Source organism: Nycticebus coucang, chromosome 13 (assembly GCF_027406575.1).
Source record: "Nycticebus coucang isolate mNycCou1 chromosome 13, mNycCou1.pri, whole genome shotgun sequence".
NCBI lineage: Eukaryota > Metazoa > Chordata > Mammalia > Primates > Lorisidae > Nycticebus > Nycticebus coucang.
This window is the reverse complement of record NC_069792.1, coordinates 99,815,657-99,840,849: the sequence shown is the minus strand read 5'-3', so window position 1 is coordinate 99,840,849 and position 25,193 is coordinate 99,815,657. Positions and strand designations below refer to the sequence as shown.

The following is a 25,193-nucleotide window of genomic DNA, read 5'->3' as shown; positions in this document are numbered from 1 at the left end:
GGCCCTAGGTAGAGTTCTGTAGCATCACAGCTCACAGCAACCTCCAACTCCTGGGTTTAGGCAATTCTCTTGCTTCAGCCTTTCGAGTAGCTGGGACTACAAGAGCCCACCACAAAGCCTGGGTATTTTTTGTTGCAGTGTGACTGGGTTTGAACCCGCCACCTTCGGTATATGGGGCTGGCGCCCTACCCACTGGACCACAGGCGCCACCTTACAAAGCTTTCTTAAACATTAAATTAAAGAAGTATTTGTGTTGGGGGACCTTTCCAACAAGGATTGGGAAGACTTTAAGGTAATACAACTTCATAATTTTCCTTTAGATGAATGTCCTTTCACTTTCTCAGGTCATTGATGAAAGCCTTAATATAGATTTTTTTAAAAGCATCTTTTTTTTTCCAGTTGTCAGTAGTAAAGGTGATGGAAAACTTATTTTGAATGGGTTTTGAAAGGTACACAAATGAGGATGCTATAACTGTTAAGTTAAATACCTATCTAATAGAAAATTATTTAATATTAAATGATTAAAATTAAAACACACATCTTTAATTTTATTTTAAAACTTTGTATGAGTTTTCAGATATATACAAAACCAGAATGTTATAATGAATTCCTGCATATTCATCACCACCTTTAACCATTATCATTATTTAATTAATACTGTTAACTCTATTCAAAGGCAGCAGCAGTTCATGTTGAAGAAAGTCATGAGGGCACTTGGTTTGGGAACACGTATGCCAACATTGGACAGTTCCTGCTGAAATGTAACATAATTCGTGATGCATTCATTTCTTTAAAAAAGATAGGAAAAAGGGCGGCACCTGTGGCTCAGTCGGTAGGGTGCCGGCCCCATATACCGAGGGTGGCGGGTTCAAACCCGGCCCCGGCCGAACTGCAACAACAACAACAACAAAAAAATAGCCGGGTGTTGTGGCGGGCACCTGTAGTCCCAGCTACTTGGGAGGCTGAGGCAAGAGAATCGCTTAAGCCCAGGAGTTGGAGGTTGCTGTGAGCTGTGTGACACCACGGCACTCTACTGAGGGCCATAAAGTGAAACTCTGTCTCTACAAAAAAAAAAAAAAAAAAAGATAGGAAAAAAATTGAATGTAGCTCTGCTATTTTTTTTAAAGGTCCTGTAGTGAGTGGTTGATCCAGTTGGTTGTACTGTGTGTAACAGTCCAGTGCACTAAGCAAGGCAGTAACATCTCTCCACAGATTTACAGCTCTTAGCTAGATGTGTTTTTTGTTTCTTTCCTGTCCTGTCCTGTCCTTTTCTTAAAACTGTACTTGAGTCAAAAGAAATTGTACATTGCTTTTCTTTGTTTAGTGCTCCTGGTTGTGTACATGCCGTTTTTAAAGTGGGTCATTAGTATGGAGGAGAAGTGTGGGGCTTCAACAGCAATATTTACCAGAGAAATATGCTTAATATGTTAGTCTTTTTCAAGAAATGATTTTATTAAACTCTGAAGAAATACAAAAGGACATGTATAAGATGTGTGTAAGGCATAGATTCTGAAAACTCAGTCAGCCTGGACTAAGTCCTCGGTTATGCTCTATGTAAGGGGCCTGCAGACTCTCTCTGTAAAGGGCCAGACAGTAAATGGCCTTGTGGGCCACATATGGCTTCTGTCACAAGGAGTTAGCTCTGTTGCTATAGGGCAAAAGTAGCCATGGACGGTATGTAAAGTAATGAGCTGCTTATGTCCAGTATAACTGTTGTCTGAAACACAGAAATGTGAATTTCATGTAATTTTCAAATGCTGTGGATCATTATTCTTTTTAATTTCTTTAATCATTCACCATTCTTAGCTCATGGGTTGTACAAAAACAAAGGGGGCCAAATTGGCCCATAGGTGGTACTTTGCTTCTCTGTGCACCTGCTGCCCAGCTCAAATGGTGGGGGTCCCCATCATCTTCCAAGCCCGTGTGTTCTCCTGGGTCAGGCCCCTTCCCCCTTCCCTCAGAGGTGGTTCTGCTCCCCTCTTCTTCCTAGTGCCACTGTGTCACCTCCTCCTCTTAGCCCCCTTAACTCCTTACTCTTCTTTAATCCCTTTTCACTACTGATATCATTTGTATTTTACTTATGTTTTAGTTTCTCACTTGGCCATGATGTAAATTATATGAGGGCAAAACGTCTCTTCATGTTTGTATTGTCAACATTTAAAACAGCGGTCATTGAATTAATATCCTCTATGATTTTTTAGCTTTGTGTCAGTTTTGTCTATTTTAAGCTTTATATTAAGTGAATCACACAATATTCCTTTTTCCCCACTCCACTGTCTGATTCCGAGGCTCACCTGAGGTGCTGTGCGTTAGTGTTCATTCTTTTTCACTGTTGTGTAATCTAGTCTACAGTTGATGGGCTTTTGGGTTGTTTACAGTCTTCTGCTATGCAAACACTACTACAGTGTATGGACACTCTTGTTGCTCATGGGAGTGACTATATCCAGCTTATGTTTCCAGGAGTGTGGTTGCTGGATTACGGGATCAGCCAGTCTTCAGCCCGACTGGTTACTGCCAAATTGCTTTCTATAGTAGTTGTACCAATTTAAATCTCTAGTAATACTAATGTATAATGACTCCTGGTTGCTTCACATCCTTGTCAGTAATTTGTTTTGTGCGATGTTTTTGCCGTCTTCTTGGGTATATCATAATATTTTATTGTGGCTTTATTTATTTATTTATTTATTTATTTTGAGAGAGCCTTAAGCTGTCGCCCTGAGTAGAGTGCCATGGCATCACAGCTCACAGCAACCTCCAACTCCTAGGTTTCAGTGATTCTCTTGCCTCAGCCTCCCAGGTAGCTGGGACTACAGGCGCCCGCCACAATGCCTGGCTGTTTTTTGGTTGTAGTTGTCATTGTTTGGCAGGCCTGGGCCAGATTTGAACCCGTCAGCTCTGGTGTATGTGACTGGTACCTTAGCCACTTGAGCCACAGGCACCAAGCCTATTGTGGCTTTAATTTGAACTTCCTTTGCTACTGATGATGTTGAACCTCTTTTAGTATATTTGCCATCTGTGTGTCTTCTTTGAAAGACCTGTGTAGTCCTAATTTCCTTTTTCTTTTTTTTTTCTTATTGGTTTGTAGCTGTTCTTTGTGGATTATCGTCCTTTATCATTATATACTATGAATATTTTCTTCTAGTTTGTGGTTTGTCTTTGTACCTTGTGGTGTTTTGTCTTAATTTTAATAAACTTTTGTACTCCTTTCCCTTAATTTTATATTTTTTGTTCTATTTAAGGAATCTTTCTTTACATGAGGACTAAGTCTTGACATGAAGTATTTTTGTTATTTAGTTCATAAAGCATTTATTGTTCCATTCAATAAGTATGTTCAATATTTAAACATTTTCTAATTTCTAAGATTACTTTGATTCATGACTTAAAGTGCTTGGTAAATTACAAATGCATTTTTTTCTAAATGGATTTATTTCTAAAATTATATTGTATCACTTGACTAGCCTAAGAATAAAATGGTATTGAAGCCAGAAAATGTGTTCTGTATGGTATTAATTCTTCAAAATTATTGTTATCTTAAATAGACTATATTATAGTTGAATTTGGCTAAGATCATGGTCCTAACTCAAGCTTTTGGGCACCTAACTACTTAGACTCCAACTGTGCATAATTTTTACCTTGATTATGAAAAAGATTAGATTAATTTTTTTTTAAAGTAGAGTTTTTTTGTATTTCTTTTCTGCTTCTGGAAACACTTGTGTTGTTCCCTGGCTGAAGCTGAGGTGTTAATGTACATTATCAGCTGTTGGACTCTGTTCTACACAAACTGAAGCTTAAAGACGAGTAACTCCCTCATCTACCAGTTTGCTTTAGCTTACCTGACAGACAAGGGTTCCTGCTGTCACTGCAGCTGCCTTCCTTTCAATGGCATCTGTTAATTAAGTTGTTTAATTTTGTGATGGTTTCTCCAGGATTGACTCTTAAAAGTAAGAAAGAAGTTTTTAGTTTGTGGTTATTCCAAGACATTTTAGCCTAATGCTAATTTTGAGTGTCTATTTAATCTCCGCCTACCCCCTGAAAGTTAAATAATGGGTCAGAAGTTAAATTTTATTCTTCTTCTGAATTCTCGAGTATTAGTAATTGAAAGTGTCTAGATACTATTTATGTAGAGAAGCTAATCTGTTATAGAAAAAGCATTTTGTGTAAGAAACAGACCACCTGGGTTCATGTTTTTTTTTTTGGGGGGGGAGAGGCTGTTCAAATGTTGGCTCTCTGCCTTTAGCCATGTGTCTTTTGGCAAGTTATTTAGTTTTTGTGCTTCTCAGTGTGCTCTTGTGAAGTATTTACGTTCTCAGCCTTTGATGTTGCATGCGCAGTTACTGTGAACAGTATAGTAGTAGTGTCTTGAATAGACTTAGCTAATGTTTTACTACTAGTGACCTGCTCCTTTCCATTTATGTACTTCCCTAGTTTTCGAGCTGCTTCATTCAGTTACTTCATTGGTTCGGCATTTGTCAAATATTGCTCTGTACTGATAACAGTATTAAGCCCTGAAGACATAGACCTGAGGCAGAGTTAGACTTCAATAGTCCAGTGCCATTTGGCATGATGCTGCAATTGTGTCATAGCAGCATGCCCTGAGAACCTGGAGGGTATGTCCCTGGAGCTGCTCAAGCTCAGGAGTCAGAAAGTACACACTTCGGTCTTGGGGACCACATGCAGCCTGTTGTGTATTCTTCTTCCCTCCCTTTCACTCCCTTCTTCCCCCTTCCTCCCCAGCTGGGGGGTGCTGCATGTGGTTAGGGCTCTGGGCTAGGGTGGGAAGTGGAGCCTTCTTGTGTCTTGGCCCGTGGGGAGGCACTGTGAGACATCAGGGATGAGTTCTGAGAAGTTGAGGGTGGAGAGGCTGAGCCCAAAGAGGAGCTGCCCTGGCCCTGTGCCCAACACCCAACCGCTGGGAGGTCCCAACAGCCAGGAGGAGGAGCAGTTGGGACTAGTTGGGGTGACCCAGGGAGTGGTGTCATTGAGGATTTGGAGCTGGAACCCATCAAAGCTTGAGTTAGGGAGATGCAAGAACAAAGCTGAGAAGCTAAAGGAGCTGTAGAACATACTCTCCTGGAGAGAGCTGGAGAATATAAGCACTCCTCCAGGCATATTAGCTCAGGGTTCATGTTCCCTGAAGAGAAGATGAGGCTGATACCTGTCCATCTGTGTGGGCATTGTGGGCAGTGTTGGAGCAGAGGAGCAGGGGTGTTCACTTGCATCGCTGTGGTTCATTCAACTGTGTTAGAATATTCTGTGACAAATTTAGTGGACCGTCCGCAAGGGTTTGCATATAGAGTTCTCAAAGCGTCAGTGATGACTTCCCTGGTCTTAGAAGAGTCCTTGTTTAGGAGACAAATCAAGGTGATCCCAAGACAAATCAGCAGACCAGGCATCAACACAACGGATTGAGTTTCCCACAAATCTTTCTCTGTGTCCAGACCACCCCTGACCTGCTATCAATTCTGTGGTGATTTTAAAAGCAGGCCCCAGGGTTGAGTCTACATGGTCAGGCTAGAGCGAAATCACGATATTCCCCTTACTTAAAAAACATGTATCTTAGGAGGAGAGGGGAAAATAAAAAGAAAAGAAGGAAAAAACAATATTAGAGCAATTCTTTGCTCAGGAACTGTACATAAACTGGCTGTGGGCCAAATGTGGTGACCCCTTGTAGAAGTTAGTTCAGTAGAAAATGGGAAGCAGACTCCACTCATGTGCAGAGGCGCGGGGGTGTGAGAGGTGAGAGTTTCATGGCGTGGGCCGTTCTTATCGTGTGGAGTGTCGGTTGGGCTGCGTGGAAGACAAAAAGTTGATATTAGGATCAAAGCAGTTTGGACTTGATTCTGATATAAATTTTCTTTTTCCATGTAAGATGGGTAATGTGCCTATGTTGTGATGAGATTTGTGGGAGGCACATCTCATGCATGCGCATGAAAACCCAATCATCACACGAACTATAAAATATAAAAGGATCTGATATAGGGTGGTGTCTGTAGCTCAGTGGGTAGGGCGCTGGCCCTGGCCAAACAGCAACAAAAAAATTGCTGGGCGTTGTGGTGGGTGCCTGTAGTCCCAACTACTCAGGAGGCTGAGGCAAGAGAATCGCTCTAAGACCAGCAATTGGAGGTTGCTGTGAGCTGTGATTTAATAGCACTCTACCGAGGGCAATAAAGTGTGTCTCTAAAAATAAAAAGGATCTGATATAAATTTTTCAGGAGGGTGTCACAGGATCAGTAAGCAAAGCATTACTGTGATCCAGAAGTGGGAGAGTAACCCAGTGTTTGTCATTAAGGAAGTGGCTGACCGTTGTCTAGCTAGTAAAGTGAAAGGGACAAAATTCAGAGGCTTGATTTAATAGTCTGTATGTTCTTTTAACTATATAATTATGTTGTACAAATAAATGATGAAGGTCTTAATTAAGGGCATGACTGAGGAAATGGAGAGTAGGAATTGATTTGAAGCCTATTTCTGAGTTACTCTACAGCAGTTTTTCAACCTTTTTACCTCACAGCCCACTTGAACCTATAGTTAAACTTCTGCTGTGGCACACTTAAATTATGTTGATCAAAAAATAAAAAAAAAAAAAGAGTCTCAGCGCCTGTAGTTCAGCAGCTAGGGCACCAGCCACATGCACTGGGGCTGGCAGGTTTGAACCCAGCCTGGGCCCGCCACACAACAATGACAACAACAACAACAATGATACCATCAGAAATAGCCGGGCGTTGTGGAGGGTCGCTGTAGTCCCAGCTAATTGGGGGGCTGAGGCAAGAGAATCACTTAAGCCCAAGAGTTTGAGGTTGCTGTGAGCTGTGACGCCACAGCACTCTACCGACAGCGACATAGACTTTGTCTCAAAAAAAAAGGGAGAAAAAAATATATTTACTGTACTTTGAACTTCAGAAAATAATTTAATGATCTTTAAAAATTTTTACAGCACACCTGCGATCCTCTCACCGCACACCCGTATGCTGCAGCACACTGGTTGAAAAATCACTGCTCTGTGGGTTTCACTAGTAAAGGAAACATCAGTGCTAAGAGCGGAGTCCAGAGAATTCCAGGATGGCTCCCAGATTTCTCCTTTGATGAGTTTATGAAGCTCTTTTGTCCTTTCCTAGAATGTACTAGTGATGAAATAATTGCCTTAAGGATGGAACATTGTCTTGTATGTCCATGAACTGCTGGAATTATAAGCAGAATTGTGTATGGATGTGAGTTGTTTGTTCCTGGGGAAAGAATTCTAGCATTTTCATTAGATTATCAAAAGGGAGCCCAACCAGGAGGAGGAACCCTTCCTGGTTAGATTGTATGCATCTGGGGCACTCTGAATGTTTGTGGCAGAAAGATAGTCATCCAAATCATAGGCATTTACACACCATACATGCATTCAATTGTTACTACTAAGTTGCATTGTGTCAGCCAGCAATTTAAATGTTTTTTTCTTTCTGACTTCTCTTCCCCCAGGAGACAAAACAAGATACATTTTTGGTATATAGAAGGCCATTCAGGAATTCTGGCATGAATGTCCTTAGCATGCCATTGAATATTAGGCAAAGCTAAAGTTTTTGGAGTATTAAGTGTTAATAGTCACATAGCTGTAAGAGACAGTGTCACTGTTAAATGGTATATGAGTATATGAGTATGGTCACCAGAAATGAGTATGGTTTTTTGATGGGATTAGAAATGTATGAATAGTGAGTTAAAAGACAATCCCTAAATCATGTTGTCATGGTGAGTCCTTAGGTGAGCAAAAGCTGGGAAGCAGAACAGCTGATAAAGAATTATTGAGCTATGAGCATCAGGCCATTTCATTTCATGTTCTGGAGTACTCACTGGATTGGTTCATATTTGATGTCAGTACAACATGTAATTTAGGATTTCAGACTGTAGATAATAGCAATCCCTGCAGAGATTTGTTGAACTTCACACAACAGGGCTGCTTTATAATGGTAGATTTGAGAAAGGAAAGATTGGAGAAGCAGTTATCTCTGAGAAAGTTTCTCCTTCCTGTTTGAGATAAATTGTGACTTCTGTTAATGACAGGGTCATGAACGATAAATGTATAAGAAATGATGGAATCTAGTAATCTAGTGTTGATGTAGAAGTCAGTAGTGAAAACCTAGATTGTTTCAAACAACACTCTGAGATTTTAGGTTAGGATATAATTGTGATTTCCAATGAGGGCAAAAGTTTTGAATCTTCTTTGCCTCAATTTCAAAGGTTAGGTTGCGGCAGTTTTGCTTTTTGTTTGGAAACTTGAGCTCAAGATTTCGAGACCATCCTGAGCAAGACTGAGACCCTCATCTCTACTAAAAATAGAAAAATTAATTAGGCATGGTGGTATGTGCATGTGGTCCCAGCTATTCAGAAGGCTGAGGTAGGAGGATCCCTTGAGCCCAAGAATTTGAGGTTGCTGTGAAGTAGGATGATGTCACAGCATTCCAGCCTGGCAACTGAGCAAGACTCTGCCTTTAAAAAAACCAAAAAACAAAGAAAAAAGAAGGGCCCTCCCGTCTCTCTTCTTCTTCTTCTTTTTTTTTTTTTTTTAAGGCAGAGTCTTGCTCTGTTGCCAGGCTCGAGTGCTGTGGCATCATCCTAGTTCACAGCAACATCAAAGTCTTGGGCTCAAGGGATCCTCCTGCCTCAGCCTCCCAAGTAGCTGGACCACATGCACATACCACCATGCCTAGCTAATTTTTCTACTTTTAGTAGAGATGGGGGTCTCACTCTTCCTCAGGATGGTCTCGAACTCTGAGCCCAAGTGATCTTCCTGCCTTGGCCTCCCAGAGTGCTGGGATTACAGGTGTGAGTTACCGCACCTGGGTGAGTCTATCTTTTTGACCATTTTATTGGAAAGTATTCAAACTTTTCCAGTGAGTTTTTCCCCCTTTTAGTCTAGAAATTTAGAAGTATATCTAAATTTAGGGTTCAGAGCTCTTTAGAGATGGGGAAATAACCCAGAGACAGTAAATAACCATTTGTTGGTGAATTGGGGTGGGGGGAGACCTCTCAAGAGAATCTTATTTGTCTTGACTTTTAGCTCAGTGTGACCTTTTTGTAGGTGAGAAGGGTGCAAACAAAGCTTATGAAACTCAACTTTTCTATTACTTGGCAGAGAGGAAATTGAAGCAATTGACACTATTGACAGATTGGTGTTAGAAATGGCTGTGATTGAATCTATTGCCAAACTTTTTCCAAGTAAATTGAGGTTTTCAGTCACTTAATTATTTCCACATTGTCTTAGATATTTGAGAATTGACAAGAACTCCTGAACTCAAGCGATCCTCCCACCTTAGCCTTCCAGAATGCTAGGATTATAGATGTGAGCCACTATGCGCAGCCTGAAAATATTCTTACCTTTAGTTCCACTTGCGCTATTCTTAGAGACTAATTCTTCAGTCACTTCATACTTAGCATTAACTCCGTGAATAAACGGCTGAGCAATGTTGGTAACATTTGTTATCATCAATAGCCAGGGAAAACTATTCAAAATAATTGGCCTTGTTTTTTAACAGACGTCGATGTTATTACTGTCTTCAACTTTTTGAGCAAGTCTTCTTACTGGAAGGCTTAAACAAGTTTATTTTTCTTGACACATTTCTTTGCTTTTGCAGTCAGACATGGCAAATCATCATCCAAGTTAGATGAGGGGCCATTTAGGGTTTTGAACAGTGAAGCGACAACATCTGATTTAGATTTGACTTGGTCTGCAGTGTTGTGGAGTAGGCACTGGAGTTTAAGGGTAGAATTAGCAGAGAATGTACCAGATGGCTATTGCATTTGTTTGGGTGAGTGGCAGATGTGGGGCATAGTGGACAGTTCCTGGGCGATTCACCAGGAAGAGCAGAACATTATTTGCTGACAAGACTGAATTGGAAGATGGGAATTTGGGAGGAAGGGTTGAGTCAAGGATGATGTTTGTTGATTTTTGGCCTAGGCAGCTGGAAGGAGTAGTTAACTGAGATAGAGAAAACTGTGTAAAGAATGCTTGCACGGGGAAGATTAGTACCTGAGCTTTGAGATGTCTGTTGGACATTTTACTCATTTTCGTTTGATGATGCCTTACTTCTCTAAGGGATCTTGAAGCTGGTTCTGACATAGAATGTATTCATCAGGATTTGGTCAGGAAAATAGAAGCCACTCTCAACACTTCTTTTTTTTTTTTTTGGAGACAGAGTCTCACATCCTTGACTCAACCCTTCCTCCCAAATTCCCACTATGAAGCCCTGGGTAGAACGCCGTGGTATTACAGCTCAGCAACCTCAAACTCTTGGGCTTAAGTGATTCACTTGCCTCAGCCTCCTGAGTAGCTGGGACTACAGGTGTCCATCACAACGCCTGGTTGTTTTTTGGTTGCAGTTGTCGTTGTTTAGCAGGCCCGGGCCGGGCTTGGACCCTCCAGCCTCGGTGTATGTGGCTGGAGGGCCTACTCCAGCCCTGGTGTATGTGGCCAGCTCACCCTACTCACTGAGGTATGGGTGCCGAGCCTCAACGCTTTTTTTTTTTAATTCAAAAAATTATAATTCTTCATTACTGTTGGAAGATCTGGAAAGTTGAAGATCATGACAGCAGCTCTTTCTGGTGTGTCCTTCCCTGGAGTTTGTGAAATTGGCAGTGATCTTGGCATTTCGAGCTGTGCTGTTGTGGTTGAAGCAGGTGGTTCCTAGGATCTCTCTCAGAAGCCACTGGCAGTTCTTAGTAGAAGCTGCTCAAGGTCTTATTTGCCAAAGTAGGTGAATTAATTTTTTTTCTCTTCCTTATCTGTAACTATGCTGCTGCCTACAACTGCCTCTGGAGAATACTTTTCTTTTTTATTTTACCAGTCTTGAATGCCTCTTATTAGTAACCCTGAGTTGTAGCAGGAAGGGATTTCTGGGAAATGCAGTTCTGGCTTCACTGTGATCCTTAAGAGAATATAGAAGGTGGTGACAGTGATGTGGAGTTGACAATAGCATGACACAGCAGGCAAGCAACTGGATTAACAGATTGGGATTTGGAAAGAGAGGTCTGAGCTAGAGTTGGTGTAGAGAAAGCTTTTAAAGTGAGCTTGCCTAAGAGAAGAAAGGACAGGTTATTGGGGAACTTTGGTATTAACAGGTTTGAGAGAAGAGTAAGAACAGCTCTAAAGACTGAAAAGAAACTACCCGTAGGGTAAGAAGAAAGCCAGGAGAAGATGGTGTCCTGGAAATCAAGGGAAGGGAAGTGGAGGTGACAGGGCAAGTATTATCTGAGTGTCAGCTATGGTATTTAGCAGTGTGGAGATCATTGGTAATTCTGGACGTAGAAGTGTTGGTGGAGGAGGGTGGGAGGAAAAACCAGTGGGTTTAAGAGATAAAGGGAAGAGAAGGATTTGTGATAGCTGAGTGTATTATGTGCGCATGCAGGATTATTATAATACAGGATTATTTTTGTCATCTCAGTATTGGCTTGTTGTGATTTTCTTTTTCTACAGGTATTATTGGAATATTCCTGGTTCCTCCTGTGCTGAGCAAGTTTGGGTTGTAGCCCCGCTTTTTGGATATTGGGAGACTTGAGGTTGGTAGTAGTTTGAATTCCGGTCTCCTTCCTTCATCCACCTGCTGTTTTTTACTTCTTAGAGGTATCACGTGGGTTTTGCAGTTATTCTGTCTGGTTTTTCTAATTAACTTTCAAGGGGAAAGGCAGGGTGGAGTGTGCTTATTCCTCCTTTGTGGACTGCTTCAGGTGCTTGTCTCTAGTTCCAGCCACATGATCGTGTATCTCTTACTTCTTGAATTTGATTCATAGATAGATCCTACTTTTGGTGTCTCTTCCCATTATAGTTAAGGTTTTGGAATCTTTCTCAGGTAGAAACATCACTCATCATTTCTGATAGCCATTAGTTCTTTTGAGTATGATTGAAAGCTTGTCTTGTCTTGAAAGTATTGACTGTGCCTGTAAATTAGGTTCAGTAGAATTGTTCTAACATTTTAAGAGTTTCACACATAGAATTTTGTGGGGATATTTATTATTCTCAGTGCAGACTGGAACAGTTGTGAAGAGCACAGTTATGGACAGATTCTGTGTTGAATTCAGATCTGATCCTTGTATCCTATACAATGTTGACTAAGTTACTCAACTTTTCTAAATATGTTGTTTTGAATTTGTTAGAGATTATCATAACTCCTTAAAAATATGATACAGGGTGGCGCCTGCAGCTCAGTGGGTAGTGCGCTGGCCACATACATTGAGGTTGGCGGGTTCAAACCCAGCTGGGACCTGCTAAACAACAATGACAACTGCAACAAAAAAAATAGCTGGGCATTGTGGTGGGTTCCTGTAGTCCCAGCTACTTGGGAGAATGAGGCAAGAGAATCAATTAAGCCCAAGAGTTTGAGGTTGCTGTGAGCTGTGATGTCACGGCACTGTACCGAGGGTGACATAGTGAGACTCTGTCTCAAAAAAAAAAAAAAAAGAAAAGAAAAGATATGTTGTTCTTAGTACATGGCTAGCCATGTAAATAATTAACCTTTTTTAGGGCAGAATCAAACTGATGGCCAGCAAGTACGTTTCTTAACAATGTAGTTATTTCTACTGTGGGAATTTAAAGGCTGATGTTGATCATTCCCTGATTTATATTGATCTAAGAACTGGGAGGCAGTTATGTTTGTCATTTGCTCTGCATACAAAATGGACAACTTATTGTTTGTACTAGTTTTTCAGAATTCTGTGGTTTTATAGCTTCTTTTCTCTTAATGTATTCAGTCAGTAGCTTAGGACCAGTGAGATAGCAAACCCTGTACTACACATGCAGAGACTCAGAGGGGTGACTGAGACACAGTATTCATCTGAGCAGCTCTACAGTGCAGTATTAGAGTATTTTGGGGTAGAAAATTATTTTGAAGAATAAAAAAGCTTTTCTTTGAGCAGATTTTCATAATATTTATATTCTTGATGTATTTTTTATTTTGCAGAAAGTAACTTCTGGCTTGTGTTCTTTTAAAATAAAGGTTAGAGCTTGTCCAAGTGTAGAAACTTGGTAGACTGGGCTTTGAAGAAAGGAAACCCATATGTAGTGATTTTTGGAGAGCTTGAGAGATGACGTAAGTTGTCAGAAAGTTATTTATGGGTGAAGAAATAATGGTTTAGGTCTTTTTAGCGATTAGCATCAAACAGACGTTTTCTTTTCCAGGGGCTCAGCATACTTGTTTACTTCTAGCTAGAAATCTTATAATTTGTCAATATGTCATACTGAATCGATACTCAGCTCTAGAAAGAATTTTTTGTCATGCTTGCTTTGGAATGTCTGGGTTATATTTATTGTTTTAACAACAATGATAATGCATGGTCAATTTGAGAATCCAAACTAACGGCATGATTTTGAGTGTTGATAAACGAATTTGAATCCTTGACCTCTCCCTCATTTGATCTTTGACCTTGGAGAACATAACTTCTTTAAGACTTAGTTCCCTGATATGTAAAATTTGGAAACAGTAAAAGTAACCAGTTAGGGTTGTGAGGATTTATGAGGTAACATACCAGACATGCCTCAAATGGAAAGCTGCTACTGCTAAGACGGGGGATGATTATTTGCAGTTAGAGATGAGATGATGGAAGGCTGTCCAAGTTGGAGTGTGCATTAAAATGAGACATTGTGAGCAAGGTGATAAAAGGAAATATTCTACTTGATAACGAAGCATGAATTTAGAGTGATGTGTGGAAAATTTTAATTTGCAGGTTAGAAAGGGAAAAGGGTGGGTGGCGCCTGTGGCTCAAAGGAGTAGGGCACTGGCTTCATACCTTGGAGGTGGCGGGTTCAAACCCAGACCTGGCCAAAAACTGCAAAAAAAAAAAAAAAAAAAAAAAGGGAAAAGGGTTCAGAACAGCCCAGGTAGCAACTCTATATTAATCTGCCATAAAATATACCCATTCATGCAGAAAGGGTAGAGAATATCCATCTTTTATGTTTGTTTGTTTGTTTTGAGACAGTCTCACTCTGGCTCCCTAGTGGAGTGCTGTGGCATCATAGCTCACAGCAACCTTAAACTCTTAGGGCTCAAATGATATTCTTTTTTTTTTTTTTTTTTTAATACTTTCATAATCATATTTCTTTTTTTTTTTTTTATTGTTGGGGATTCATTGAGGGTACAATAAGCCAGGTTACACTGATTGCAATTGTTAGGTAAAGTCCCTCTTGCAATCATGTCTTGCCCCCATAAAGTGTGACACACACCAAGGCCCCACCCCCTCCCTCGGTCCCTCTTTCTGCTTCCCCCCCCCCCCATAACCTTAATCAAATGATATTCTTGCCGCAGCCTCCCGAGTAGCAGGGACTACAGACATCTGCCACAACACTTGGCTAATTTTTCTATTTTTAGTAGTGACAGGGTTGTGCTCTTGCTCAGACTGGTCTCAAATTCCTGAGTTCAAGTTATCCTCCCGCCTCGGCCTCCCACAGTGCTGGGATTACAGGCATGAGTCACTGCACCCAGCCTGGGAATCCATCTTACGAATCCATCTTACAAAGCTTGTATCTTTGGAGAGTTGAGAATGTATTTTTTTATTTAATAAGCCAAGTTTAATTTTTAAATTTCTTTTTTTGGGGGCTGGGGACAGAGTCTCACTGTATTGCCCTCACATAGAGTGCTATGACATCACAGCTCACAGCAACCTCAAACTCTTGGGCTTAAGCCATTCTCTTGCCTCAGCCTCCTAAGCAGCTGGGACTACAGGCGCCCACCACAACGCCCAGCTATTTTTTGTTGTTGTTGTTTAACTGGCCCAGGCTGGGGTTGAACCTGCCAGCGTGGGTGTAGGTGGCTGGTGCCCTACCCGCTGAGCTATGGGCAACGCTCCAAGTTTAATTTTTTAATCCAGCTGTAACAAAAGAATTTAAGCATTTCATTTTTTTTTTCCTGAGAGGTGACAGTTTAAGCATTTTAATTTTACAATTTAGGAAATAGCTGCTTTATGGCGTATTTGAACTAGTTCAAATTTCCATGCTTGTATTTTATCAGTGTCACAGGTTCTTAATAGATGGGGAGGAACATATGGGGGTAGGTAGCTGAGTTTAGGACTCCGTGCAGTAAGGGGTTGAAGAACAAGTGGGCAGTGAGTCTAGTGCTGACGTAACAAGAGTTTTGTTACTTGAGGAAATTTTCCCTAAGATACATGTGATAAAGCAAAAGCATGTGTGAATAAGGTGACTAAGGCACCTAATGTCAGCATATTCTTCATTTATTAAGTTATTTGTACATCAAGTGAATGTTTATGGATTATCATCTAGATAGATGTGCTGTTTCAGACACAGTATTAGTTATGCAGTGGTGAGCACAAACTAGGCATGGGGAGTAACAGGATGGTTTGTCTTTGCATTTAGCAAAGAGAAGAAAGCCAGTTCCAAGAAAGTTGGATTTCAACAAATGATGTTTTTAGCTTTATATCCCTAACAGTAAAGAGATTAAAAAACAAACAAACAAAAAAAAAAAAGGCAGAGAGCACATAAAGAGCAAGTGCATCCAACTGCAATTACTTGGTGCTTTTTTGAACTTCACTTTGTTTTTTTTTTTTTTTTCACTTTGGTTTTATTTAATGATGCTTATTTACCTGATGTGCAGATCCTGAGGCTTTAGAGCTGAAAGAGGCTGTCGTTGTTCCTAGAATTTTGCTGTTTAGTTGGAGAAAGAGGCAGACAGATAAGGACGCCATTTTAGTAAATCTGTTCAACAGGAAGCTACACCATAAGATCCCTTTGGGTCGTGTCTCTTGTTCACTGCTGTGCATATCCAGCGCCTAATGCTGTGTGTGGCTCGGTCACTAGTAAACACCTGTGTTGAGTGAAGCGTGCCATGGGAGTGCAGGAAGAGGCACCTAACCCAGGGGAGAAGGGGTGGCTCCCACCACATGTGCATCCAGTTAAGCTATGGGAAGAAGATCCAGAGGGAGGGAGGTGCAGGTGGCATAGAGGTGTGAGAGAAGGTGCTGGTTACTATGTAAACTTGAAAATAGTTCAGTTTGCTGGAGTCTAGGACCCTAGGCAGTGGTGAGAGATGTTAGACTACAGAGTTATACTAGGCTTGATCAGTAAGGGTCATGTTAAGGAGGTTGGGTTTTCTTTTTTGAAAAGCAATGTTTTTTTCTGAATATAAGAAATCAGGTTTCCTAATGCCTGGATTTTTTTCAAAATTTTTCAGATTATGTGATACATGTAATATAAGCCAAGTGTCTTGGTTTCTGTATCTATCAGTGATGGCTGCACTATCAAAATTGTCTATGTCATTTATTAACTTTTTATTTTGGGGGAGAAAGTATAGGATAAATATTTGTTTTCTTGGGAGTAAAGAATCTATGGTTTAAGGTCTTTTTTTTTTTTTTTTTTTTTGGTTTAAGGTCTTTAAGGGCAAGCAGTCTTTGTGCCTTTGAATTCTAGTTTCCTAGAATGATGCCAGGCATGCACAATAGATTCTCAGTACACGAATAAATGAAAAAACCTTTCTGTATGCAGACATTATACTGTGTTATAGCAGACATTATACTTGGTTCTGAACAGTGACAGATAAATGAGAAATGGTCCTCTTCACTAGTCATTCCAGACTTGTGAGAGAAAGACACATAAGTCATTACAGTACATTGGAATGAATCTAGCACACACATGTATGTATGTGTGTGGGGTAGTGCATCCACACCACTCTCGGGTGGGAGGGGGATCATGGAAGGTGAATTCTTGGTTACAGTTGAACTGAGTTTTGAAGAGTAAATAGGAGTAAGCTGGGTTGAGGAGAGGGACCACCTTCTGGACAGAAGGGCCAGCCTAAAAAAAGGCTTGATTATAAGAAGTAGTGTGACACATTAAGGGTGTTAACTAAAAAAATTAATTATGTGTATACTTTGGAAGAAGGAGACCTTTATTTCTCATTAATTAAGGGCAGCAGCTTGTTTGGTGGTCATTTCAATGGTTGGGGAGCAGAGCTCTGACCAGTTGCCAGGCACACACATGTGGTTCAAAGAAGAGACAAAAGGGAACAGGATTGTACTACACTGAATGGTGTAAAAATGGTGTACATACTCAGCAAGCTATAGGAGGAGTCATGAATATTTATGAAGGAAATCATATGCGTGTAATTTTGTTTTTTCTCTCTGGTCCTTTGTCATGGATAGGAACGCAGTTTTATTAAGGTGTTTTGGGGGTCTCCTTGGCTGAGAGGGGTACATTCAGTTAGCCCAGGGCTTAGGATTTTATTTGTAGTTCCCAAGGGAAATTGAAATTGTTCAGTATGACCTTACTATAGAGAATGGGGAAGTGATAGGAAGTGAGGTAGGAAGCTAGTGGTTTGGTTTCTGTCCTCCCAATGTGAGCAGCAGAATTCTGTCCCCCCTGTACCCCTGCCCCACCCTCATTTTCCCTGGAATATTCTTGTTGGAGTGGAGTGGGTGGAGATAAAAAATAGCAAAGAAAGGTAGGGGTTCTTAGATGGTAGGCTTTGATGCCCCCCAGATGCACGTCTGCAAAAGAGGGAACACAGTTGGAAAACTGTTCTAAGCAAAGAATTCCTTGTATCCCTGAAAGCAAAGCAATTGAAGACTTTTAAGCAGTGTACGTCTTCGTTTTAGGAAAGGTCAGTCTGGTACTAGTGAGCAAGTTGAATTGAAGGGGCACCATAATAAGATAGTAAATCAGTTAGGAGTTTGTCGGAACAATGTAACTTGAAATAAATCTATAGCAGTGGTTCTCAACCTTCCTAATGCTGCAACCCTTTAATACAGTTCCTCATGTTGTGGTGACGCTCAACGATAAAATTATTTTCGTTGCTACACATTCGGGCTTTATTATGGTGCCCCTTCAATTTAACTTGCTCACCGGTACCAGACTGACCTTTCCTAAAATGAAGATGTAGACTGCTTAAAAGTCTTCAGTTGCTTTACTTTCAGGGATACAAGGAACTCTGCTTAGAACAGCAGTTTTCCAACGGCGGACATGCATCTGAGGGACATCAAAGCCTACCTTCTAATAACTCCTACCTTTCTCTGCTATATAGCAATGAAAGTAATTTTATGGTTGGAGGTCATCACAACATGAAGAACTGTATTAAAGAGTTGTGGCAGGGCGGCCCCTGTGGCTCAAGGAGTAGGGCGCCGGTCCCATATGCCAGAGGTGGCCGGTTCATACCCAGCCCCGGCCAAAAACCACAAAAAAAAAAAAAAAGAGTTGCGGCATTAGGAAGGTTGACAACCATTGATCTATAGGATTGGAAGCAGGGGTGAGTGCCTGAATTATAAAGAGGCCCTGGATGTGAGAGGTCAGTGAGGTGAAAAGCTGAGGATAAGAACTAGGGTGGGTGACTGATCATGGTATAGGGCAAGATTTTTGGTGTTAGATATACCTGAATTTGATTCTTTTTTTTTTTTTTTTTGTGGTTTTTGGCCGGGGCGGGGTTTGAACCTGCCACCTCCGGTATATGGGGCCGGCGCCCTACTCCTTTGAGCCACAGGCACTGCCCCTGAATTTGATTCTTAGCTTGTCTTTTTACTACTTATGTGACTTTGGAAAGTTAGTTAGCTCTTCTAAATGTACACTTCCTAAAATGTGCAATAGGAATATTTCTTGAGAGGTGGTTTTGAGGACTGAGTTACTCCTAGGACTCCTGTACAAAGTAGATAGCTCACGGACGAAATTAGTACAGAGGAGGGGCTCCTATAACAAGCTGTTCACTGTGAAAGGGTTTGTATTTATAGGCGAAGGAAAACGTGTAGAGTCTATTGGAGGGGAGAGATGGGGGCCTTAAGGTATGTGGATGTTGGTGCCAGTGGTCTATAGCATGTTCATGGGCCAAATCTACTTTTGCAAATGAGTTTTTCTTGGTATGCAGCCACATTGAATTGTCTATGTATTGTCTGTGGCTGGTTTTGTGCTACCATGGGAAAAATAGAGTAGTTGTGACAAAAGCCATATAAGCCCACAGGACCTAAAACAATTCCTTTACAGAAGAAGTTTGCTGACCCCTAGTCTGTAGGAGTATTCTGGTGGAACGGTCTGGTGTGCAGGGTTTGCAGTTCGAGAGTTGTGGGGTAGAAGTTTAAATTTGGTATTCCTCCAGAGTCCAGAAATAGCTGAGGCTGTGGGAGGGTAAGATAGTTTATTCAGAAATATTTAGTACAAAGAAAAAGATGCCCTGGAGAGCTCTTAAAGGTCAAGCAAAGGATGTGGAGAAGGGCCAGGAAGTTGTAGGATCACCATGAGAAAGGAGTGTCACAAATGCTGGGAAAGGAAGATGGACGTAGCAGCGTCTCGTGTGCAGTGAGCAGGTGTGGGCAGAGATGTATTGTGGACGTCCATAGCATTGGCAGTTAGTGCCTCCCGTGTTTCACCTCTGCCGGTTTCAGTTCACAAAGACTGGAGCTGTACATCACGTCCAGTACTGTGGGCCCTGGGCTCCCTGCGGAGCACATGTCCCTGTGGAGGACTTTTGCTGGTGTAGCTTTTGGTGGGCTGCTGTCACATATAAAGTCTAAAGTGCCACATAATATAGAAAGAGTTTGTTGAAATGAATAAAAACAACTACAGATATTTTTGCGTTTAAAGCCCCTGACTTGGTAAGTCACAAAAGAGGAGGAAGTTTTCCCAAACATCACCACCATGGTTAGGTTGTATAGTTGAAGGGATAAACCTTTAAAAGTTTTCCTGTGCTTGGTTTTATCTAAAATTTCCTTCATGGGCTTTAGTTCTTGCCTTTAAAACAGTGTTACTACAATTACTTTTTGGCTGATGAGCTCTTGGTGTTAACTTGATGTGACTGATTGGTTTGACATTGTTGTGCCAAATCTTAAAGGAAACTGTGTCTGTATTTTGAGTTTTACTTGGAGATACAGTGACTGCGTTTTTAGGGTTGGACACATTTCTTAGAAATAGTGAAGGTAATAAAAAACTGTGAAGCTGTATTGGTGGCTGTTTGATACCTAAGCTAAGGGAAGTGTAGTTTAGTGATTTGTGTAAATTTCTTCAAGGGAAGTAAAGAAAGAGGGAATGAATGGTTATCTTGTTCATAGTGACCAAACCAGTTAGTTATAAAACTAGAACTGGAATTCAGGTTTCTTGAACCTATATGTTCAGGGATCTTTTCTTTATATCTGTTTATCTACTGCTTTTTCTTAAATTTTCCTTTTTGTTTTAAGAGATGGGTTTTACTCTATCATCTCCCAGGCCGGAGTGGTGCAGTGGTGGGATCTGCAGCCTCGAACTCTTAAGCTTAAATGATCCCCCTGCCTTAGCCTCCCCAGTGGCTAGGACAACAGGCACACACCATTATTCCTGCATGATTTTTAAAAATTATTTTTGCAGTGCCTCTATAGGATATTACTGAGTTTCCCAGGCTACTCTTGAATTCCTGGGCTCAGTCAGTCCTCTGCTTCATTCAGCCTCTCAAAGTGCTGGAATTGTAGGTATGAGCCAACACATCTGGCCCCTTTTCTCACTTTAATGTACAGTTAATAAAAAGTGCTTTTTATCTGTAAGGTAGTTTAAAGAAAAGATTTTGTAAAGGGTTTATTCTGTTTATGACAATAAACAGTATTGGTAGTTTATCTCAGTATTGGTAGTATATCTTACAGTCATTGGCTGTAAGATCATGCCTTGCTTCTTTGCAACTTGCAAGCATTGATAGATTTGTCTTATTCATCTTTCCTTGACTATTCATTGTTCTTTTTTTTATTTCATTTTTTTAAAGGTTAAAAACTTTTAAAATAAAAATTATGGTATTCCAATTATTAAAATGATTTGAACAACAAGAAAATAACACTTTAATTAAACTGCGTTTTGTAGCCCTGCAAGAAACCTTGGGCCAGCTTGGCTTTATTGAGGATTTCACTGTGGTCCAGTGTTGCTGCTTCTTTCACCAACATTCAAGTTCTTTTCCTTCCCTGCCAGCCAGACAGGAAGATGGGGGAGGCAGGCAAGGCCTTCCTTGTTAGTAATTCTTGATTACTTTGATATGAACAGGGTAGCTCAGTCATTTAAACTTGACTCAACCTCTTTGTCTTACACACACCTGAAATAACTAAGATGAGAAGGCAGTGCTTGTGGGATGTGTGCTGCATGTTGGGGTGCTCCTCTATTACAACTCGTCTGCTTGCTTCTCTTGTTCCATCCTCTTTTGGGAGGCAGTGGATTTTTCCCTTGCATTTCTGTCTTCTTCAATTTCGACTTACAGAACTTATGGATCTGAGCCACATTGGATTTGTCAGACGTGGTTGTGGAGGAAGCAGAGCAAGGTGCAAGGCTAAAAGAATCTGATTTGTACAGTGGGTAGTGCCAAGGGTCTCTTTTTTTAAAGTTTAAAAGGGCCTTTACAATGTGTTTTTACTCTAATACAACAATACATGTTAATTGTAGAACATTTAAAAAATAACTGCTTGTCCCAAGAGTGACCCCAGGTAGGATTTTTAAAAGATCTTTTTAGACGTTTTTTCTCCCCTAATGAGCATTCTCAAATAATTTTTTGAGAATTGAAACTGGAAATAGAAGTACATAGATTGCAAAAATGTACCATTTCCAAGGGGGATGGAGCACTCCCACACTCCGTTTATTTGAAAAAATATACGTTATGTAATCACCTTCAGCTTAAAAAAGAAAAAATTGCTAGCCTGTAACACCTTTTGCCTAAAATACCATTGTCTTAACTTCTAACGGTCATTTCCACTTTCGTTTATAGTTTTAGCCCCTATTATGTATTTCTAAATATTGGGATTAATTTTTGCTTAGTTTTAAACTTGTAGGAATGGCATTATACTCTGTATATTCTTTTGTGACAGTTGATCTATGACAGAGTTGACATTGTTTGAGCAGTGGGGAAGGGAATAAATGGTGCCAAGCCATTTGGGTATCCATATGGGGGAAAAGCAATAAAATTTGCTTCGCTCTATAGGCAAAAGTTCATTTCAAGTAGATTTGTAGACAATATGTAAAATATTGAAAAAACTGGTAAAACAGCGATGTTTAATAGAAATACAATTTCCAGGAGGCCAAATTTAAAAAGTAAAAGCTGTTAAAATTAATATTTTTTTGAGATTAAAGATGGCGGCCGAGTAACAGCTTCCCTGCAACTCGGAACAGCAACTCTGGGGAGACAAGACTCCACGCATCTCTGGCCGGTGGGATCTGCCTATAATCATCCCTTTGAGGATACAGGGAGCCAGCAAGGGACTTCTGGACCCCAAGAGGATGACAAAAACAGTGGAAAACTGGCAAGTGGTTGCATGTGTTCCATCAACCTAATCACACCAGCAACCGTAAGTACAAGCAGCAGTGAAACTGCAAACCGGAAAGGCCTTACCTGTGAACAGTTTCGGTGTTCTTGGACTTGGCACTCAGTTGAACTGCCTTCGGGAGAGCTTGAGCAGGAGTGTGGAGAACTTTGGGCATTGTCTGGGGCCCCAGACTGAGCCACTGAGCTGGGCACAGGAAGCCATTGTGAAAGAACTGCCCCAGCAAGCTCCGCCCTCAGGGTCTCAGAGCAAGGATTGGGTGGGTCAAAGTAACCTACTGACTGAGCAGCCTAAAGGCGGGGACTAAGCTGCCTTACAGCCTTAATCCTTAGGGTCAGAGTGAGACAGTTTTGGCACACTGGAGCCTTGGGCTGTTTCCCTGGGTAGAGTGCCGTGACGGCACAGCTCATAGCAACCTCAAACTCCTGGGCTTGGCGCCGCCCAGACCTCCATAAGAGCTGTGCAGCGACCCCCAACCGGTGACCCATACCCACTGGGCCTCCACATTCCCTGACCAAGAACTGCGGGAGCCACGCAACCCTGCGTCTTCCCTCCTGTGTCCTCCCAGCTTCCACACTAACCCGTTCATCTGGACAGGGACTCTGGTAGCTGCATGCCCTTTGGAGCCCTCTCTGCCTCTACGCAGAGCTCTTCTCCTTCCTGGCCAGAGACTGCTGGAGCCTTGGGCTTTCTGTGCCAAAGTCACTGGCACTCTCAGAGCGCCTGGCACTCTCAGAACCGTGCGCACCACCCCAGCCCCGTTGCTGGATCCGGGTGTATCACAAACCGGAGCTGCTTCCACAACCAGAACTCCCTAGCTAGAGCAGCCCCAGAGGAACTACACAGGGTCACTCCCTACAAAGATCCAGCAACAATAGAGTGATCCCGCTGGGGTCTAATCTTGGAGAGACACCTCCCCAACTCTGAGGACAGCCAGAGGCAACGGTGAAAAATAATCATGAGGTGAAATCAACAGAAAAACTGTGGCAATATGAATAATCAGAGTAGATCAACTCCCCCAAGGATCAATGGGGCAGAAACAGCACAAGACCACATGCACAAACAAATAGCTGAGATGTCAGAAATTGAATTCAGGATCTGGATAGCAAATAAGATCGAATTAGAATTCCAAAAGTTATCTCAAGAATTCAACGGATTCAAAGACCAAATGACCAAAGATTTTGACACATTGAGACAAGAAGTTGCATCCCTCAAAGATCTGAGAAACACAGTAGAATCCCTCAGTAACAGAATGGAGCAAGCAGAAGAAAGGATTTCTGACATTGAAGACAAAGCTTTCGAACGCTCCCAAACCCTCAAAGAAGAAGAGAAATGGAGAGCAAAAACAGACCACTCTCTCAGAGAGCTCTCAGATAATTTGAAGAAAACCAATATTCGTCAAAGTGACAAAGTAGCTTCACAAGGCACAGAGTCTCTTCTCCATGAGATTATGAAGGAGAACTTTCCAGACATGCCAAGAGATTCCGAAATTCAGATAGCAGACAGTTTCAGAACTCCAGCACGACTCAACCTAAATAAGACATCCCCCAGACACATCATAATCAATTTTACTAAAGTTAATATGAAGGAGAAAATTCTGAAAGCTGCCAGATGAAAGAAAACCATTACCTACAAGGGGAAGAATATCAGAATAACTGCAGATCTCTCTGCTGAAACCTTTCAAGCTAGAAGAGGATGGTCATTGACTTTTAATCTCCTAAAACAAAATAACTTTCAACCCAGGATCCTGTACCCAGCTAAACTGAGCTTCATTTATGACGGAGAAATTAAATACTTCAATGACATTCACATGTTGAAGAAATTTGCCACAACTAAACCAGCTCTCCAGGACATTCTTAGACCTATCCTCCATAAAGACCAGCATAATTCTCCACCACAAAAGTAATCCCACCCAAAAAATTTTTGATCAAATTCCAACTTCCACAGTTGCAAAAGGATTAAAAATGTCCACCAGTTTCTCGAAAGGCTTATCAATACTCTCAATTAATGCGAATGGTTTAAACTGTCCTCTAAAGAGGCATAGGTTGGCGGACTGGATACAAAAACTCAAGCCAGACATCTGCTGCATCCAAGAATCACATCTTACATTAAAAGATGGATATAGACTCAAGGTGAAGGGATGGTCATCTATACTCCAGGCAAATGGAAAACAGAAAAAAGCAGGCGTTGCAATCCTGTTCACAGACGGAATAGGCTTTAAACCAATCAAAATAATTAAGGATAAGGATGGACACTTCATATTTGTTAAAGGTAATACTCAATATGATGAGATCTCAATTATTAATATTTATGCACCCAACCACAACGCACCTCAAGTTATAAGAGAAACTCTAACAGACATGAGCAACTCAATTTCCTCCACTTCCATAGTACTTGGAGATTTTAACACCCCTTTAGCAGTCCTGGATAGATCCTCCAAAAAGAAGCTAAGCAAAGAAATTTTAGATTTAAACTCAACCATTCAACATCTGGACTTAACAGACATCTACAGAACATTTCATCCCAAAAAAACTGAATACACATTCTTCTCATCAGGCCACGGAACATACTCCAAAATCGACCACATCCTAGGCCACAAATCTAACCTCAGCAAATTTAAAAAAATAGAAATTATTCCTTGCATCTTCTCAGACCATCATGGAATAAAAGTTGAACTCAATAACAACAGGAACCTGCATACCCATACAAAAACATGGAAGCTAAACAACCTTATGCTGAAAGATACATGGGTTATGGACAAGATTAAGAAGGAGATCACCATATTTTTGGAACAAAACAACAATCAAGACACGAATTACCAGAACCTCTGGGATACTGCAAAGGCAGTCCTAAGAGGGAAATTTATAGCACTGCAAGCCTTCCTCAAGAAAATGGAAAGAGAGGAAATCAATAACTTACTGGAACATCTCAAGCAACTGGAGAAAGAAGAACACTTCAACCCCAAACGCAGCAGAAGAAAAGAA

At 41.1% G+C, this 25,193-nt stretch overlaps 1 protein-coding gene and 1 non-coding gene across 6 annotated transcripts in view; one reads left to right on the top strand and one right to left on the bottom strand.

The window, feature by feature from the left end:
• PTK2 (protein tyrosine kinase 2) overlaps nt 1–25,193 on the top strand; it is a 331,183-nt gene that overhangs the window by 17,460 nt on the left and 288,530 nt on the right. For 2 of the 5 annotated variants that reach the window (XM_053559588.1, XM_053559584.1), the window contains exon 2: nt 22,012–22,233. The exons of the other annotated variants lie outside the window; for them this stretch is intronic. The gene's annotated coding sequence lies outside the window, so the exon portion shown is untranslated. The remainder of the gene's footprint in view (nt 1–22,011; nt 22,234–25,193) is intronic. 5 annotated transcript variants of the gene reach the window in all.
• On the bottom strand, nt 5,864–5,970 carry LOC128564212 (small nucleolar RNA U13). Its single transcript, XR_008374072.1, has one exon. It is a non-coding gene; the product is annotated as a small nucleolar RNA U13 (small nucleolar RNA).